The sequence below is a fragment of the Mustela putorius genome, unplaced genomic scaffold (assembly GCF_011764305.1).
Source record: "Mustela putorius furo isolate JIRA1106 unplaced genomic scaffold, ASM1176430v1.1 tig00003988_pilon_pilon_pilon, whole genome shotgun sequence".
In the NCBI taxonomy this organism is placed as follows: Eukaryota; Metazoa; Chordata; class Mammalia; order Carnivora; family Mustelidae; genus Mustela; species Mustela putorius.
The window spans coordinates 15693019-15712397 of NW_025422127.1; the positions used below are offsets into that span (position 1 = coordinate 15693019).

General features: G+C 38.9%; 1 protein-coding gene and 1 pseudogene across 8 annotated transcripts in view; one reads left to right on the forward strand and one right to left on the reverse strand.

Moving 5' to 3' along the window:
• Positions 1–19379, forward strand: part of ERC1 (ELKS/RAB6-interacting/CAST family member 1) — a 558286-nt gene that overhangs the window by 490756 nt on the left and 48151 nt on the right. The window lies entirely within an intron of this gene.
• Positions 119–466, reverse strand: LOC123389625 (annotated as a pseudogene).

Sequence of the window (19379 nt, forward strand, 5' to 3'; positions counted from 1 at the left end):
AGCCACCCAGGTGCCCCAGATTTTATTTTCTTTATCTTTTTCTTTTAAGTATAATTTCTTTTTTTTTTCTTTTTTTCCCCAGAGGATAGCTTTTCTTCAGCCTTAAAAACTCAGCTCCTTACATTGGCTTTGGCAGAGGTGATGGGGCAGCACCTGTAGGTCTAAATCATGGTTGAAGGTGTTTGGTTCTTCTGGGCTTCACAAAAATCATCCCTGACTACCTTGCTGTGAATGGCACAATTCCTGCAGTAATGTAGTTTCACTGACAGCTTGAGAAACATAAAGGTGTCAAAGACCCTTGCTTCAGAGATGTCCCGATGCTGCGTCCTCTACTGTGTTTCAGACAATGAATGTCTTAATGGCCTATTCCTCAGGTACATATCAGGCACAGTTAGTGCTATAAATAAGCTGCACATGGTTGACAGCACTTTTCTTCATGATTATTGTTCCTTCTTTTCTTGGTCATTTTGGAAGCAATCACCCAAGAGCTCCACTTTTTCTTATAAAAACATTTTTCCACTGTAGAGGTGTTGTTAGTGTTAGGATTCCTTCGAGATAGCTTCCTCTGCCCTCCTTCTAATAGCCCACTAGGACATTTAGGCTTCTAGAACCCACAACACACTGGTACTCTAGGTGAATTTATACATCTTATTCCCAAAAAGATTTCTCTCATAACTGGTCACCAGCCTAGAAGTAGATACTTCAAACTCCCTTTCACTACTTTTTTTTTTTTTCTGAAAGCCTAGACAGAGTCTTCCAGAACTGGATTACCATCAAAATAGAGTCATACCCGATTCCATATTCCCATTCCAGATGCAGGAAAGGAGTAGGCTTCACTGTATCTCCTAGACTTATATGTACTGTCTTCTCTCTGCCTGTTGGAATGCACAAATACTGCAGAAATGAGTATGTGAGGACTTCTTTGTATGAAACCTAGATGTCTTGATGCATATCTGAGCTTTTACCTAAGGAAGGGAGATTGAGAAGAGGATTTGTAGTCAAAACCAACCACTTAACTTGGAAAATAGAAAAGGAAAAGAATTACCCATAATCCCACCACCCTGAAGCAATCTCAGTGAATATTTTGTTGTCTCACAGTCGAGTATTACTGTCTTTCTGGTATGTGTTCTTTTTTTTTTTTTTTTTTTTTTAAGATTTATTTATTTATTTGACAGAGAGAGCTTACAAGTAGGCAGAGAGGCAGGCAGAGAGAGAGAGAGGAGGAAGCAGGCTCCCTGCTGAGCAGAGAGCCCGATGTGGGACTCTATCCCAGGACCCCGAGATCATGACCTGAGCCGAAGGCAGCGGCTCAACCCACTGAGCCACCCAGGCGCCCCTCTGGTATGTGTTCTTGTCATAGCTATGTTACATGCACATTAGTGCACTTAGAAGTTGTTTTTTTTTTTAACATTTTATTTTATTCATTTGACAGAAGGAGAGAGATCACAAGAAGGTAGAGAGGCAGGCAGAAAGAGAGGGGGAAGCAGGCTCCCCGCCAAGCAGAGAGCCTGCCTCGGGGCTCAGTCCCAGGACCCTGAGGTCATGAGCCGAGCAGAAGGCAGAAGCTTAACCCAATGAGCCACCCAGATGTCCCAGAAGTTTCTTCTTTCTTAAAAATGTAGTATTACCTCCCACCTGTGAAACTGACAAACTATATTTTCTCTTGCGGTTCTTTATAAGGCCATTGTATTCTTTTTATGGCCTTTTAGCTTGGTGGTAAATAGCATATTTTGTCTTTAGACCTAATTTATTTTTTTTTTAAAGATTTTATTTATTTATTTGACAGAGAGAGAGAGAGATCACAGATAGGCAGAGAGACAGACAGAGAGAGAGATGAGGAGAAGCAGGGTCCCTGCTGAGCAGAGAGCCCTATGCGGGACTCGATCCCAGGCCCCTGGGATCATGACCTGAGCCGAAGGTAGAGGCTTAACCCACTGAGCCACCCAGGTGCCCCTTTAGACCTAATTTAAATGTCACTTGGTAGCTGTGTAATTTCCCACAAATCACTTAACCTCTTCTCTCAGTGTCAGGTTCCTCATTTGTTAAATGGCAATAATAAAACCTGCAGCAAAGGCTATTGTGCAGATTAAATATAATAAAGTATTTAGTGCACTTAGCTCTTTGCTTGGCACATAGGAGGTAATCAATAAATGATAGTGGCAATGACATTTATAGTGGTTGTGATACAACCCTAGAATATTTATGAGATCCACTGATGCTACTGTTTATTATATAGATTACTCCTTTCTTCTAACATTACTTTAATTGCACAAGTAACCCACAATCCTGGCAATTAATTTTTCCTGCAGCAAAAGAAATTATTTTATTTCGTGAATCTCTAATTGAATTCTTCCAAGTTCACCAGTACTGCCTGAGAAACAATATAGGTACCTCTCTAAGGCCTCAGGGCATGGGAGGTTAACCACCGGTGTTGTCAGATCTAATTACCTTTCATTAAGTACCCCTGGTGGCAGGTGACTTTTGCTTCTGGAGTTTTCTGACCTGAGGGTGATTTTCAGGCAGTAGTAAGAAGCAGAAGCCACCACCTCTACACTGGTTCTAAAGTAATTCTGAGCTCAATGGAGGCAGAGACCTCTTAGACTATGTGAGAAAATTGCAATTTGCTGGAGAGAACTTTCTCTTAAGTATTCTTAAGACATCATTTATAGTGTTCTGCAGGTATATCCTATGTGTTTGTAGTTTCTCCTGAATAATTTAAGGTGGTATTGTCTTGTGACTCACATGATTTCTCTCTCAGACTCAAAATTACAGTGTTTTAAATGTCTCTGGAATATACGCTCTCAGATCCATTGGTCCTTAGTAATTATGAGTATTTGACTAATGAGGAAAAGCTGTCTTTTTCCTCTTTGGAGTATCATTTGTGATTGAGACATTCTTCCAGGACAATAAAAATAATCTTATACTTTAGGGGCACTGAGTGGCTCAGTTAAGTGGCTGACTCTTAATTTCGGCTCAGGTTATGATCCTCAGGACCCTGGGGTTCATCTCATGTGGTTCTCCACACAGCAGGGAGTCTGCTTGAGGTTTCCTTCGGCCCCTACCCCCACTAACACTCTCTCTCTCTCAAATAAATAAATAAATCTTTAAAATATCCTTGTACTTTGTACAAAATAGAATTCTTCACATCTTACTTGATTTTTACAGCCATCTGAAAATGTGGGGGCCCTGCAGAGTTCAATATATATTTATTTGAATGAAAAAGCTGGTGAGTTTTTACCCTAAAGGAAAGTTACATGTTTTGTTTTTTCAGTAGGCTCCAGGCCCAGTATGGGGCTTGATCTCACAACCCCAAGATCAAGAGTTGCATGCTTTACTGACTAAGCGGGGCAAGTGCCCCATAGAGTTGCATGTATTTTATTTAAGGTTTTATGCATTAGTAGTAGATATTTTTAATCTTTTAATTTCCTCATGTACCTTAACAAGTTATTTATCCTATAATCTGACAGCATTCATGTATCAGTTTCTCGGACTGATCTTAGCTCTAGTCAATGTCTGGTGTACCTTCTAGAATATACCATTAAGTTTACCCACATCTATCAGTTAACATATGATAGGATCCCCTTTTAATAGTTTTGGAAGACAGGCCTAGCAGTTGCCTATTAGATCATATTTTTATTTTATGGGGTTATGTTTTGGAGGATATGATTTGAATCACATTTTATCTGAACTATCAAACAACAATCTTGTTACAATAGGGTTCTACATTCTTCCTTTCATTAACTTGTCCTCAGCTTCTCACTAATTTGTTATTTTCTGTACATTCTCTCTGTCTTTAAGATTACTGTCTGTTTTGGGTTAAAGGAATATTTTCTTGGATATAAAAATGTATCATCAACCAAAACAAAAGAGTCATTCTCTGTTGATGTGTCTTCCCCCTTCCTCCTGATCTGAGGATGACGAGGCTGAAGTTTCCAGCTGGATCTGGCAGTCAGCATTTCTGGGATAAATTAAATGAGCACACTTGATTGAGGTGTAGCTGGACTGTATCACTGTCTTCCTATTATCCTGGGAGATCAAAGCAGAGCACAAAATGGGGCTTAGTCTTTAAAATATTTGAAACAGATGCTGGTTCTTTTTGGTGAAAATTCAGGTTTTAAGGCAAACCACTTGTTAGCAAGACTTCATTTCTTTTCATTGAAAGAATAGTCAACAGTGAACATATACCACTCTTTTCTTCCTCATTTTCAAGACTAGAAACACAAACTTTTTGCATGAGGAGCTATTTGGCAGACCTAGAAAGCACTTGAACTGTATGGGTTCCTTTTCATATAAATATAAAATAAATTATTCAGATTTTGCTTTTGGCATTTGGGGTATTAAATGAAAACATCTTAAATGTTTAAGTTTTCATAGTCATTTTGTTGATGGATCACTATTTAAAATCTAGCATTCATATGGTTGTATCTTCTAGAAATTGAACCAGGATGTTTACCCTCGCTTCATGTTTTAACAAACCAAAACACCCATTCTCTAAAACCTTTATCATTGACATATGGGTCCTAAGTTCATATAGAATAATTCCATAAGTATGGTTTGAGATTTTTATTATTTGGTTAAAACAGACTGAAAATGAGAGAATTTACTCAAAAATACTTCTTGGGCGTCTACTCCCAATCCATAAATACTGCGTTAGGTGTATGGATTTAAATACATCATTCGACACTGTAAAACAAATAGTAAACTACATATTCTCCAACAGAAAAGTTATACAAGGTATAGTGGGAAAACCCAGGCCTCCACAAAGAGGCTCAAGGTTTCACAGAGAAAGTGACCCTTGAGCTGCCTTTTAAAGGAGCAGTTGGCTTTTGCCAAGCAGATATAATTTTAGACAAGGACATAGACGTATAAATAGCATAACAAATTTGGTATACTCTTTTTTAATTTTTTTTTAAGATTTCATTTATTCATTTGAGAGAGAGAGATAGACAGTGAGAGAGAACATGAGACGGGAGAAGGTCAGAGGGAGAAGCAGACCCCCCTGCTTACCAGGGAGCCTGATGCGGGTGTGATCCCGGGACTCCAGGACTATGACCTGAGCCAAAGGCAGTGGCTCAACCAACGGAGCCACCCAGGCACCCCCAAATTTGGTATATTCTTAATAGTTCATGATGAATAGTGCTTAAGATGTATTTTAATTATTTGTACATAACCTATTACTCCCAAATTTGGCAGCATAGAAAAACAATAAGCTTTTGTCATTTCCATGGTTTCTGTGGGTCAGGAATTCAGGAACCACTTAGCTGGGTGGTTCTTACTTAGAGTCTGTTATGGGTTACAGTCACTATGTCAGTTGGGACTGCAGTTATCCAAAAACTCGACTGAGAATGGAGCATCCAGTTTCAAGATGGTTCATCCACTGTCCATCTGGTTATTGGTAAGAACCTTCATTTCCTCGCCATATGGATCTAGCCACAAGGTGGCCAAGGTGGCCAGCTTCACCCAAAATAAATGATTCAGGAGAAGAGAACAAGGATGAAGCCACAAATGCCTTCTATAACCTAGAATCAAAAGTTACATATCATCACTCTTACCATATTCTGTTTCTTAGCAGCAAGTCACCAAGACCATCCCACATTTAATGGAACAGAGTATCTTGGGCTCTACTTTTTGAAGGGAGGCATGTCTTAGAATTCATGGACTTATTTTAAACATTACGGTGTGTCAAGGGGATAACAACAGGATAATAACAGGGGATAAGGGGATGACAAGCCATGAGGGTGATGCAGTCTTCAGGTAGATCATGAAGACAGATGGACAAAATAGGGAGAATACTGAAGACAAGGGCAGTTAAGATTAAGTTCTTATTTTGTCCTGGGGAGTGATGCTAAAGGCCTGAATGGATACAATTGCGGAATAGTTAGTAAACTGGGAATATGTTCATTATCAAGAAACATTGGTTCTTCTAAGAAATGTCCTAAATTGTTTCCAGTTTGGTTTAGAAAATAGAGAACACAGTCTGAAAGCCCAATTACAGTCCAGAAAGTTAGTGTGTTCAGAGAAACTATTTGGATAAACAGCAGTGAATAAAGCCTGCATGTTTTGTATTGTTCAAGATGAGAAGCATCAAGCTGTGACACACATGGCCATTAAGCTGAGCTACATAGCTCCTAACCATATTTACAGGTCAGGTTACCTCTCTAGGCCTTGAGCTTTTCATTTAGAAAGTAGGGCAAGGAGAAGTGGAGTAGATGACCTACATGATCTCAAAAACTCCTCCCATCTCTTGTGTTCTGTACTGAAAATGAGTACCGGGTGCCATTTTGATCCAATTAGTGTTTAATTTTTGTTGACCTTGAGAATGTTTGACTCAATAAAAATATTTGACCTATTCGCCCATATTTAAATCAGAATAGACCAGTATCAGGGAATTTTCACTGAATATTTGCTGGAGCTGAAACTAAGTTAATTCCATTTAATTTCTTTTTTTCTTTCTTTCTTTTTTTAATTATTTATTTGAGAGAGAGAGCATATGCATGTGTGACCAAGGAAGGGGTAGAGGGAGAGGGAAACAGAGAATCTCAAGCAGACTCTCCCCACTAAGCATGGAGCCCAAAGCAGGGCTCAATACCAGGACTCTGAGACCATGACCTGAGCCTCAATCAAGAGCTGGCCTCTTAACTGACTGAGCCACCCAGGTGCCCCGGTTTAATTTCTTTATCAGTTTTCTACACATATAATTGAAAATACCTAAACTTCTTCAATATTCTTATTTTAGTGAATCATTTTAGTATCAGTTATTTTCCATATTTAAATTGTATAATGATTGGGGCACCTGAGTGACTCAGCTGGGTAAGTGTCTGGGTCATGATCTCCAGGTCCTGGAATCAAGCCTCATGACAGGCTCCCACCTTAGCAGGGAGTCTGCTTCTCCCTCTCCCCCTGCTTGTGCTCTCTCTGTCTCTCTCTTTCAAACGAATAAATAAAATCTTTAGAAATAAATAAAAATAATAAATAAATTGTATAATGATTTTATTTATCATTCAGAGTTTTGCCCATATTAGATTTTACTAATTACAGTTTTCTGCAATGGAATTTTCTTTCTGTGTCTGTTGCCAAATTCAGTTATCTATTTTGCCAGTATTTTGTTTTGATATTGATGTCGATGCAAATAATATTCATTATGAATTGATTTTATCTGTCATTTTATTTTTTTGTCATGATAAGTGTATATTCTCTTTAATCCTCATCCTCTATTTCCCCCATCCCCCTACCCACCTCCTCTCTGGTAACCATCAGCATGTTCTTTGTTCTTTATAGTTAAGAGTCTGGTTTCTTTTTCTTTTCTTTTCTTTTTCTTTTTTTTTTTTTTTTACTTGTTTTATTTCTCAGATTCCATATATGAATGAAATCATACAGTGTTACCTTTCTCTGACTGATTTATTTTGCTTAGCATAAAACTGTCATGTCATTGCAAATGGCAAGAATTCATTCTTTTTTAGGCTGAGTAATATTCCATTGTGTGTACCACATCTTCTTTATCCACTTATCCATCCATTCATCCATTTATCCATTCATCCATCAGTGGACACTTGGGCTGCTTCCATAGTTTGGCCATTATAAGTAACACTGCAAGAAACATAGGAGTGCCTATGGAGTTATTAACTGAATTTTTTTAATGGTAATTATTATTTATGTCTTAACTAGTCTGGGAAAAGATTATAAGAATTAACTAATATTACAGTTACCCCATTGTCTGGAATTGATCTATTGTAGGGATTGGCACATTTTTTGTGAAGGTTCATATGGTAAATATTTTGTACTTTATGAACCCTGTGCTCTGTCACCACTATTCAGCTCTGCTGCTGCAGTGTGAAAGCAACCGTAGGCAATGTGTAAATAAACAAGTATAACTGTGACCTAATATAACTTTATTTATGGGTCCTGAAATTTGATTTTTATATAATTTCTACATGTCACCAAAGGTTCTTCTTTTCTCTTTTTTCAACCATTTGAAAATGTAAAAACCATTCTTAGATGTTAGATTATAGAAAACAGGCAGTGGTATTAAATTTGGTCCACTGAATGTAATTTACCAACCTCGAGTCTATTGCTTATCCAGTTCTTTGTTGTTCTCATCGCTTCCCATGCTGTTATCTTACCATCCACAGTTGTTGGTGGAGCTAAGGGCAAATGATAGGGTTACAGTGTCCTCAGGGTCAGAATGTCAGCTAAAGTTAACAAGAATAATTTGTATTTTACATGGATTTGGACGCATTTTATAGATGATAAAACAGAGTCTTGAAAATAATAATTGTTAATAATTACTGAAGGAGCTTACTATCTGGTAGACACATAGATTATTACAACTCCATAAAATGTACTGTCCTCAAAGTAACTTGTCCTAGGTCTCATAGCGAGAATGTTGCAGAGCCTGGAATTAAACCAGTCTCCAGAGCCCATGCCTCTTAACAACATGGTATTGCTCTCTAGTTCTTCACTTCCTCACAAGAGTCATCAATACAGAGCAAATATTTTGGAGCAGGTAATATAAGTGATACAAATCTGTCTCCGGTGAGGGCAGGCTCTGGGTAAAAAAGCCTTTCTTCACCAGTCCTTGAAACTACTGGATGCCCAGTAGTTAATAGGATTACCAGCCAAGGGCCTACATGCTTATGGCTACATGTTTATGGGTGTAGTACTATACGACGTGAGATGCCACAGCAGCTTTTGCCAGAGAAATACTCAAGTCGATAAGATTCTTAACTAAGATCCTAAGATACAGAGGACCACCAACATTACTTTTATTCTGTGGTTAACTAGCAAAAACTTACATGAGTGAAGTAACTAATATGAGGCAGGTAAAGCAGGCAGCCAGGTAAACAACTGTGCTTTCCTAGAAGGTACAAGTTGTAATTGCTCCAAGAGACACAGAGATGTAGGAGTTCCAGCTCAGAGGAGCCCAGTCCCTGCTGATCAAACCTCATACATAGTGCATTGCCGGGGGGAGGGGGGTGTTAAGTAACACGTGAACCTGATGCTTTATTCTCATGCACAGAAAAGTATGATTGTTTAGATGAGCCTGTTAAATGAAATCAAGGAATGCTAAGAACCTCCCAGTACCATAAAATGTATGATACTGAACTCACAAGATAGTCTGAGACACAAATGTCAGCCTTAGGATGGCTTTGCAGTATTCTTTGTTTTTGTTTTTTAAGATTTTATTTATTTATTTGACGAAAGATTCCACAAGTGGGCAGATGACGGGCAGAGGGAAAGGGAGAGAAGCAGGCTCTCCGCTGAACAGGGAGCCTGATGTGGGGCTCGGCCCCAGGACCTTGGGGTCATGATCTGAGCCAAAAGCAGCCGCTTAACCAACTGAGTCACCCAGGTGCCCCAGCTTTGCAGTATTCTTTGAAATGGAATATCTGGGAAATGATATGTGGATGGTTTATTAAATAGACAAATACAGAAATACACCAAACCAAATGAGATCTTACTGCAGAGATGAAGATGGCAGAGACTTTGCTTCCTGTGGATGATCTGAAGCTTCTGATTTCTTGCCAGCAGTAACATCTCATATATATAAGATTACAGCTGCTAAAGCCTAAAAGCAATAGAGTATGAAGAGTTCCCCCAAACTGTATTTGAGCAGATTGCTTAAAACATGGAGAGAGCTATTCCTCCTTTCAGTTGCTGTGAAAGTCTGTGGCACTGAAAGTGTGCTCCCTGGAAAGAAACCAAGGAAGAGCACTAATGACATGAACAGATTAACACATCGAAGCAAAGGTGTATTTTGCATTCTCTTTTTGCTTTTCCTCTACGTGATCTTTAGAGTTGGAGTGGCTACTTCACTTTTCCATCCCATATCCTATTTTCTAAACACCTGTAATGTGTTAGGGATCTGATTTTATCAGGAACACAGTCTCTAACCTTCGTAGTTCCTCACTAAACTGTTATAGAATTTGGATGTGGGTCCATTTATATGGTAGCTCTTTCATGAGGATGAAAAGCTGGGGCTAGAGCCCGGTAGATAAAACAAATTTGAAGATTCTGCACAAACATAACTTCTTCCCCCACTGTCAAGTCACTAGGAGCCTTCCTGCTCTGGTGTGTCACATACCTTCACCTGCTTCAGTCTAGATAGACTCCCATTTCCAGGTCCTCGGAGCTTTCTCCCTTGGTCTGCTGGCACTCCATTTTTTCACTTGCTAGCACTCGAACATTTTTCTCCCCAGATCTGTCAGCTCTATCAGAACGCTTGTGTTGCTCTTTCTGACCACTCTGTTCCTCACATTCTGGTGGGACTGCTGCACTCTGCCATTGAACTTCACAGTTCTTCAGTCAGCACTTAATGAGCCCTGTGTTGGATCAGAGGGAATCAGGGCACATGGATCCTTCTTCCAAAAATTGGGGGATGGGTATATGTATGTATGTGTGTGTGTGTGTGTGTGTGTGTGTATGTACGCGCGCGCACACACGCACACACACATATACATACAGAAAACTTGGCTTGCCCCACGTTACTTAATCCTGAAATCTCCTGGCTGTTACCTTACAACACATAACATCAGCCACATCTTGTAGGATTTCTGGCACTTCTATGCTGAGCCTATTTTGTCATAGTAATGTTTTTATCCTCAAATAATAATAAAGCTTTGCTAAAGCATCAGCTACTAGTCATAATGAAATGGTGATATCTGTCAGAGTTTGTGTTTTGCTAAGAAATTTTAACTTTCAGAGAGTGAGGAGGGGGGAGATTAATTCAGTGACTGTATGGGAGGTTTTATTCTCAAATAAAGAAAATGAGTAGAGAAAATCATCTTGCTAATTTTTGTTTTTCCCCAGTGTTTTTTTTTTTTTTCCACCCAAATCCTGGATTGCTCCCAAGGTAAAAGTCGTAATGTCTGGAAATCGTTAATCCGTGGGATTTGTTCATGGTGTTAAAATTTTCAGAAAGAATTTGCTCCTTAAATATGATTTCCTGATTGACTATGGCAGACATAAATCCAGGAAGGACAGCTCTGTCGGAACAGCCAAGAGCCCTCCCACATTTTTTGGTGTGTGTGTATGGAGTGGAAATAAAGATTCTCCATGCGGGTAGGTCAGGAGGAGAGAGAGGTAAAGGGGAAAGGAGAGAACAGGGATGCTGCAGGGGTGGAAGGAGGGGCCGCACATCCTAATCTCTTGGAATTCGCTGCAAGCTCACTAGGATCCTAGCTTTATTTCAATTTATAATAATGAGAGAAAGAAGTTAAGGGATCACCCTTTGTGCCTTTTGTGGTACTGGTTCTGAAGCGCACCCATCCTCCCAGTTGGCCGAGTTCGAAGCTGTGCTCAAGCTGAAAATAATGGCTAAGGGCCATTTTACACAGGTCTTTTCTTGCATTTTGCCCTTGTCACCCCCCTGTCACTGCAGGCACATATATGTGCCCTCTCATGCACACCAGATCACGTGTCTCCACCCTGTCATTTTGTTTCCTGGTTATTTCTGACTTTAACATTAAGAGATCGGATTTCTGAACATAATTAGTCTTTCTCTAAATAGTGCAGATACTTCACTTCTGATATTTATACACAGCTGCAGATCCATTTATATTTTCCTGCATTTCAAGTGAGAAGTAAACTCTCCTTCTCTCCCACCTGCCCCCTCCTAGGCCATGTTCTTGTTAAGCACTGTTTAATGAAGAGCCATATCTTCCAAAGGCTTCAGACACAGAATGAGCCCCTCAGTGGTCCCAGTCTATCAGCGAGCATTCTGCAGTGAACTTCTAAATATCTGCATGGTCCCCTTGTGTTTGCTTTGACACTAGAGTTGAAATAATAATGTGACTAGTGGCAAACTATCCCATTCTACCCCTCCCAACTCTTAGATTTACACAGACACACCACGCACGTGCACCTTTAACCTGACCTTGAAATAAGCTAATGACAGAACAGACTCCTCCGAAGACTGGTCTCTGTTTGGGAGCCCTTATAGAGGTAAACTATCCAATCTTGTAATTGCTAGATAATCATACTTGGCTCTTCTCTGTATTCCTGTAGACTGTGAGAAGGAGCCAGTGGATGTGTTCCCTGTAGTGTAGATGCATATCCTTTGTTATGTCGTTCCTTATTTATTGACATATATCAAGGTCGGAAGGTTCCTTTTGTTTGACCTGGACACCTCTACTTGGCCTTCTCTTCCACTTCTGGTGCAATTGGTACATTGCATTAGAAAGAGAAGAAAATGAGATGTTATGACAGATTGTTACCGTGGTTTGCCCTGCAAGCAACAAGCATGTTGCTGTTTTCCAGATCCATCTGTCTAGCAGACATGTAATAATGCCAAGAAGTGTTGTGTGCTTGACTGCAACAAACAATTATAGCAAGGGTACTTGAGGCACCAGACCTCAAAGGATCAGAATGGAACGTGAGTTAAAATTTCAGCACTCAGATATGTGCACAGGCATGCGAGGAGTTGAAGCCGCCATTTTTGCCTGTGGCCAACTGTCTAACTAGTTTGCAGCATCAGCATTCATTTGGCTCACCTGCTTAAAGAATGTGAGCCTCTTCTTCTGCCTCATTATTCTCCCCCATACCTAGGATTTTTTCCACATAATTTCTCATTCTTAAGTGTGTAGCTGTGGAACTTAACTGTAGAATGGGGAAGTCATTCATCTGTTTGTGCACTTTTAGGTGCACACACACACAAATATTTAAGCCCTGCATTGTTCACTGAAATACAGTAAATGATTTGTTGTGGCCAAGAACTGAACTGAAGGTGGATGCTTTCCCATCCTTACTAGCTCTTGAGAGCAAGGAGGAATTTTGGAACACACACCTGCTCTTAGCATTTCTTAATCTAAGATCTTAAGATCTTTTTTTCTTAAGATCTTATTTATTTATTTGACAGGAGCTGTGGGGAAGGGAAAAGCAGGCTCCCCACTGAGCAGGGAGCCTGATGTGGGCATCCATTCTAGGACTCTGGGATCATGACCTGAACCAAAGGCACACGCTTATCCGACTAAACCTATCCAGGCTCCCCAACTGGATGGCTTTCTTAATTATTCTAATTATTGAACTCTCTCATCTGACTACATTTTCTGGGAGCCTAAAATATGTGTCCTCTTAATGGGTTAGATTATAGTAGCTTCTGTCCTCATAATAGCATTCTCTCCACTTAATGTCCATTTATCTGTACTTCTTCATCTGTACATACTTGTCTGCCCCCTTAATAGTAAATGACCATATTTTTATGTATCTTACAAGTTTCCAAATATTGAAGTAGGTACTTGAAATACCTACAGACTTAACATCCTCCGTAAGCATATAAATAAAGGTGCTCAGCAGATTTCTTCCCTCACTAGTGGGCAGTCCCCCAATACTCTACTATATTTGAGTAACATTTATTATACTGCATAAAATAAAATAGGTCTTAACAAAATGGAGAAAAAAATAGGCAAAATGTAGTTAGCAGTTCTATGGTTCAGATTTCGGGATTTATTTTATTCTGTACCATTTCCTATCTCCTTATGACTTTGAGTACAGAATTTTTTTTCTCCGTCTAGATCAACAAGTAAGGGATGTTTTGTTTTGTCTTGCCGAAATGGTAATATATGCTTAAAGAAAAATTGACAACAGACTTCTGAGCTGTAAGACTAAGAGGAAATGGCCACATGTTATTTTAAAAAATTACTCCCACTTTTGTTTGTACTTCAAAACCCGTAGTCTTTTTTGGCTTTCATAGACACATTTAAACTTTAACAAACCATAAAGCCCTTTAAATCTGAAACCTTTGAAAAGAGTTTTTACTTTAAGAACCAGATATTTCTATTTGTGGTAAGATTTCTGATGAACATTTATTCATCTCAGTTATCCAGTAGTCCCTGGACCTGAACTGCTAATGATAACCAAGTATTTACTATTCCTCTACTTTACCCAGTGTTAAAGAAAAAAAAATTATCCATTCACTTTTTAAAACAGTAAGACAGACTTCATTCAGGACCATTGTGATAGGTATAGGGATCACTGCAGTGGAGTTTTTCAGTGGGGAGAAAGATTGTGCTTAACAGTCTTTGAATACAACAAGGAAAAGTGGAAATTATAGCCAAGGAGCAGGGTAGGGGTCAGTAGGTGGAGGCTTACTAAGAGGAGACTTTAGGGAGAAGGGCGCATTTTGGCTCAACCTACCTAACAGGATCCTCGCTAAAGGCAGGCCAGAGTGATCAGATATCACCTGGAGAATGGTGGAGGGTGAGAATCCTGGTCAGACATTGAGGGTAATCAAGTATCAAGGATGAGAGATTCTTGATAAACCAATTTAGCAGGATTCTTGCTAGAGCTGGACAATGTAGAGATGAACTCATATTTGAGATACTTAGTAAATATGTATAACATGAGTGATAGTAATAGTATAGTATAGTATAATATTCTAAATAATATAGTAATAGTCTGAATTATTTTGCTTTTGTTGTGATTTTTATTTTTGGTTTGGAAGATAAATGTAAGACAGCCACATTCTATACAATATGGGGAGTCAAAGAGATCTACATGAAAAGCACTTACGAAGTGAGGGTCAGGATTTGGAGCCCTTGTTTCTTGTCTTTAACTTTAGGTTATCTCTTAATTTTTCCTGAAATTTTGGAAGTCTATTGACTTACCCTAAAAGAAAGGCAGCTATGCTGTTACAGAATTGTTCTTCAGTAAGTGACTAGTCCTCTAAGCACAAACTCAGTCTAAAGCTGTTAAAATTTTCCAGATTCTCAATTTTAACAATAAGGTTTGGTTTTTGATGGAGGTTATGTAGATATATCTTATAAACTGTTCTGAATTTTTTACTTTTTTATAAGCTATTACGAGGGTACAGACATGCTAAGCATATTTCTGTCCAGTGTGTCTCTTGCAGGAGAAGTATCAAATGAGGGCCATTCTCAAATTTATGTATTTGATTCTATTTCATAAGGTTAAAAATGGGTAAGGACTGTAACACCAAAAATATTTAGGGAGTCCACTAATTGTCCACTTGGGCTTCAAGTGAGAAGGCTGATTAAGAAGTTGGATCTCAAGGGTGGCTGGGTGGCTCAGTTGGTTAAGCATCTGCTCTTGATTTTGGCTCAGGTCATAAGATCAAGCCCTGTGGGGGGCGCCTGGGTGGCTCAGTGGGTTAAGCCGCTGCCTTCGGCTCGGGTCATGATCTCAGGGTCCTGGGATCGAGTCCCGCATCGGGCTCTCTGCTCAGCAGGGAGCCTGCTTCCTCCTCTCTCTCTGCCTGCCTCTCTGCCTACTTGTGATCTCTGTCTGTCAAATAAATAAATAAAATCTTAAAAAAAAAAAAATTTAAAAAAGATCAAGCCCTGTGTCAGGCTCCTCTGTCCCTCTCCTTCTGCCCCTTCCTGCCTCTCAAAAAAAAAAAAAAGAAGAAGAAGAAGAAGAAAGAAAGAAGAGGTTGGATCTCAAAGACCATTGAGAATTAAAAACTTGAATTTTATGACCTTATGTATGAAAACTAAGTTAAGCTAAGTTTCAAATTAAGGCAAAGAGGTTTATTTAGCAATATAAGTGTTTACCTGAAGTAAACTTCAAAAGTAAACTTAATGCAATTTATGCATTTTTATTCTTATGTACATTCAACATAAGGGAACACATTAGTTCCACTATTTCATGATTTTTTTAAAAATGTAGACCAGAACCACACCTTATTCTTAATATTCTCATCAGCTAAAACCAGACATGGCATGGCACAAAGACATTCACTAAAGGTTTGTTAAGTGGTAACTTTTTAGTTTCAATATATGTTATTTGATATGCAACATCTAATCAATGAAGCAAAAGTATTATGAGGATTACTGTATTTTTTTATTATAATTTTTTATTTTTTATAAACATATATTTTTATCCCCAGGGGTACAGGTCTGTGAATCACCAGGTTTACACACTTCACAGCACTCACCAAAGCACATACCCTCCCCAATGTCCATAATCCCACCCTTCTCCCAAACCCCCTCCCCCCAGCAAACCTCAGTTTGTTTTGTGAGATTAAGAGTCACTTATGGTTTGTCTCCCTCCCAATCCCATCTTGTTTCATTTATTCTTCTCCTACCCACTTAAGCCCCCATGTTGCATCACCACTTCCTCATATCAGGGAGATCATATGATAGTTGTCTTTCTCTGCTTGACTTATTTCTCTAAGCATGATACGCTCTAGTTCCATCCATGTTGTCGCAAATGGCAAGATTTCATTTCTTTTGATGGCTGCATAGTATTCCATTGTGTATATATACCACATCTTCTTGATCCATTCATCTGTTGATGGACATCTAGGTTCTTTCCATAGTTTGACTATTGTGGACATTGCTGCTATAAACATTCGGGTGCACGTGCCCCTTTGGATCACTACATTTGTATCTTTAGGGTAAATACCCAATAGTGCAATTGCTGGGTCATAGGGCAGTTCTATTTTCAAGATTTTGAGGAACCTCCATGCTGTTTTCCAGAGTGGCTGCACCAGCTTGCATTCCCACCAACAGTGTAGGAGGGTTCCCCTTTCTCCGCATCCTCGCCAGCATCGGTCATTTCCTGACTTGTTGATTTTAGCCATTCTGACTGGTGTGAGGTGATATCTCATTGTGGTTTTGATTTGTATTTCCCTGATGCCGAGTGATATGGAGCACTTTTTCATGTGTCTGTTGGCCATCTGGATGTCTTCTTTGCAGAAATGTCTGTTCATGTCCTCTGCCCATTTCTTGATGGGATTATTTGTTCTTTGGGTGTTGAGTTTGCTAAGTTCTTTATAGATTCTGGACACTAGTCCTTTATCTGATATGTCGTTTGCAAATATCTTCTCCCATTCTGTCAGTTGTCTTTTGATTTTGTTAACTGTTTCCTTTGCTGTGCAAAAGCTTTTGATCTTGATGAAATCCCAATAGTTCATTTTTGCCCTTGCTTCCCTTGCCTTTGGCGTTGTTCCTAGGAAGATGTTGCTGCGGCTGAGGTCGAAGAGATTGCTGCCTGTGTTCTCCTCAAGGATTTTGATGGATTCCTTTCGCACATTGAGGTCCTTCATCCATTTTGAGTCTATTTTTGTGTGTGGTGTAAGGAAATGGTCCAATTTCATTAAGTAAAAAAGGAAACAAGAAAATGAAATACATCAGTCTAATCTCAAAGTCTTTTCCCCCCCTCAATAACTAACTTTATCTTCTTGACCATAACATATCTCAGGATCAGAAAGATGAAGGATAGTGTTAAGTCTCTTTACAAAGGTTTAGAGCTCTGTGTTATGTTCTCACTTATATGCAGCAATTTGGTAAAAGAATAGAGTTGTCTGAAAAATACAGTAATCCTGGGATTACTCTAAACCTTTGTAAAGAGACTTAACACTATCCTTCATCTTTCTGATCCTGAGATATGTTATGGTCAAGAAGATAAAGTTAGTTATTGAGGGGGGGAAAAGACTTTGAGATTAGACTGATGTATTTCATTTTCTTGTTTCCTTTTTTACTTTTCAGAGTTAGTTATCTGCTGGGACCTCTGGACAAGAATGCAATTAAGAGAGTAATGTCTCTAGAAAGATAATATGTTAGTTGTTCTGCGACTTTCTTGATGTACCTGCATTGGGGGATAGAAGTATAATGGTGACCCAGTGAACAATCAGAACTACCACCAGCATTTATGCTGTTAATATATGGACAGTTGAACCTGCCTCTGAAGGCTTCAGCAGCAAATAGAAAGAACAAAAAGGTTTTGTAGCCAATTAAATAAAGGCAGTGCACTAACCACCGAAAAATCATAGTAAATTTAAAATTGTTTACAAGGAACACAGTAAATGATCAATAAACCTTAGCTTTTTTAAAAATGGCATATTTCAAACAACAAAATATTAATTACCCCAAAAGCAAATACCTTAGGTCCCAAATAATACTCAGTACCTACCCATTCAGTCTTTATGAAGATAAAGCATTCCTTTCAAAATGAGTTCCTAGAATGTGTTACAACCAACTAACCCATATTTAGAGTAAATGTCTGACACAGAAACAATAGAACAGGAAGAGAAAAGCAGGCTATGGAATGGACTAGTTAGGAGTCTTTCACTCTGCACAATCCATCCTCGTATTGAAGAGTCAAATGGTCTGAGAAAGTATGTTCAGATACCATAGATAAATGGGTCGCAGAAATGGAATACTGTGGAATTTTCAGCTAAAATCTACATTGAACCTGAATACAGGTTCCTGTATACAGAATCCTGAATACAGGTTCCTGTATACAGATTCCTGAATACAGGAGCAACTCATCTGTCTTCCAAAAGACCTTTTCCCATCTAATCTTACTTAAGTGGAAAGGAGGTTAAAATAAACACCTCAGAAGATCACTGTCCTCTGTCACCGTATGTCATCAAACACTGGCCTGTGAAGTCAGTTTGAGAACCTAGTACATAAGCAAATAAATCCTTACACGACACAACAAAGCTATCAGTACTTCAACCAAAAATCTCTCATCCCTTTTTACAGTTTAAGTACTTTTCCTTAACTATTTGGTAAATATGGGATTGGGAGAACATTGCCATTTGTCATTATATTTGATACAAACAGAAGTTGTCATACAAGTTCATTTTTTAACTTCTTTTTGCCAGAAAAGGTATATAACGATTGTTCTGCATAGCTATAGAACTCATGTAGCCAGACCACATCTCTCATAGTTTTTGGTAGGACTTCTGCCAGTGGGCTGACGTTGTATGTGGACAGAGACATAACTTAGGGATCCTATAAGGCATCCTCATTCTACTTGGCAAGTGTCCCCGTTCCCTCTTGAGATTATGCAGTGGCAGTTCTACCTTGTGGGAAATGCAGTTTCTTTTCTAAGTGGCCTGCCCAAGTCGGATAGAGAGGAAAAGAAAGAGATAAGGGCATTTCCCACATGACTGACATGGTTAAATATGTCCCAAAGAGGCCAAAGTGATTTTTTTTTTTTTTTTTAGTGGATAGATTTGGGAACTGTGCTATTTGGGCTGTTTCCTATTATTTCACATAGTAAACTCCATGGGTTTTGTTTTGTTTTTTTAAAGCAATACCCTTTGACATGGAAAGAAAGGACAGACATCTGGGCTATTACATGGAATGAATCTTTGTCCTGGAAAAAATGTCAAATTCCATCATTTTTTTAACTTTTCAATTTGGACTTTGAAAAATTCTGGAATGCAAAAGACTCTTACATTTTTAAAATCAGTTAGCACTTCAGCATGAAATGCATTTAAATTAACTTGGAATTTATCTTTGATTAAGAACAAAGACCTAAAACATAAATTTTTTCATCTGAAGTCATATAGTGGTGAGGTAGTATCTTTCTAGATTCCATTTACCCATAAGAAATTTGACTTCTCCATTACTGCCATTTATCACATTGTCCCCTTCCTCTGTAGTCATATTTGTCATACTTTTTTATGCCAG